The sequence below is a fragment of the Penaeus monodon genome, chromosome 23 (genome assembly GCF_015228065.2).
Source record: "Penaeus monodon isolate SGIC_2016 chromosome 23, NSTDA_Pmon_1, whole genome shotgun sequence".
NCBI lineage: Eukaryota > Metazoa > Arthropoda > Malacostraca > Decapoda > Penaeidae > Penaeus > Penaeus monodon.
Window position 1 is genome coordinate 41,326,964 of NC_051408.1, and position 1,710 is coordinate 41,328,673.

A 1,710-nucleotide genomic window follows, 5' to 3' on the forward strand; every position below is an offset into this window, starting at 1 on the left:
AAAATGTTTGTAAATTTTTGTGTAAATATACAAACCTTTTGGTTGATGAAAATTTGCCATTCCTAATACATTCTTTTTGGTTTCCAGGGATGACGAATACCTCAATTGGCCCGCCGGGGAAGCCTGAAGAGAATTAAGCTTTACAGTGACTCGCTCGCTCGCTATGGAAAGTCTCCTTACCTCTATCCTCTATATGGGCTGGGTGAGCTGCCTCAGGGCTTCGCTAGGTGAGTTGGTCATGGTGGTGCTTTTGTTTATTTATTTGTTTTATTTTCCCCTATACATTGGAAAAAATAAACAAATAAGCAAAGTAAACAAAGTAAGTAAGCCCTATACATAGGTTTTACTTTTTGGTTAGTTAAGGAAATGAACAACTTGTACTGTGATGGATTGGGATAAAAACTTTATGAAATGTATCATATTGGTAATTTGCAATGGCTAATACCTCTTATACACTCTGCTCTCATTCTACAGTTGTCTGCTATCTATGGAGGCACATACATGCTTGACAAGCCCATTGACGAAATTGTGATGGAGGATGGGAAAGTAGTTGTGTGCGCTCTGGAAACGAAACTGCCAAGTGCAAGCAAGTGTACTGTGACCCTTCATATGTGCCCGATAAAGTGAAGAAGGTGAGTTGAAAAGTGCTGATGTGAAAGTGCAGTATTTTTGTCTTGGTCTGTTAGTTTGTGGGGTTTACCTTCAGTTGTGAATGTTGCAATCTAGCAGTGTTTCAAGTTGATATATAATTTGGTGTTGCTCTCTAATCAGCTGCTGGGAAGGGAGTGATTTGGGTAGTCTTTTAGCAACTAGCTAGAAAACCTGATTCTATCACCTTACTACTGTTTAGATTTATTTGCTTGTACATGTTTTCAAGTTGTATGTATCCTAGTTCCTCTGACAAAAATTCCTCTCGTGAAAATTTGTCATATAGCTCTTGGGAAACAAAGGGGATTGAGAATTGCAGAAAATAGGGGAAAATGGTTTCCCATGAAAAGATTTAACTGGAAGAAACCTTTTCCCAGAGACTGCGGGAAAGTGATAAACGGAATTGGTGAACATGGAACAGTTTATTTTATGCCAGCTTGCAAAACTGTTGCTAATCTTTGACGTTGATAGAAGATGGCATGTGAAGGATCTGGAGGAGATCATGTAGACTGTTCTTTAGGGGTATTTTTGTTTGGACTTGTCACCTTATTTTAAAATGTTAAGAGGGAATGAAAATTTTAGAAATGCATTTATTATTTATCATTTTTTTTAGATGTATCCCCTTGCCCCCCATTCATTTATTTGATGTCATTGGTAGAAAGAAGTCTTAAAGAAATCTCTTGCATAGGACTATTTTTACATATATCCTTGTCAGTACTTTACAATACAAGAAGAAAAAGTTATTGTAACAGCCATCTGTTTTGATTCAAAGATTCAAACCTCTCTATAATTTCAAAGGTCGGACAAGTGGTGCGAGCCATCTGCTTAATGGATCATCCTATCAACAATACAAAGGATGCCCTCTCAACACAGATCATCATCCCACAGAAGCAGGTTAATGGGAATTCTGGTAAGGATCTCATTAAATTTTTTTTTTCTTACATATATCTCATGTATAACCACTACATGTGTTATTGACATTCCTGCCTAACATGAAGTGGATATCCCCTTTGATGCCAGTTGGGGGGGGGTGATCTACATTGTTTCAAAGGATACCCAGTA

General features: G+C 37.6%; 1 pseudogene; it reads left to right on the top strand.

Moving 5' to 3' along the window:
* LOC119588310 overlaps positions 1-1,710 on the top strand; it is an 8,017-nt pseudogene that overhangs the window by 5,054 nt on the left and 1,253 nt on the right.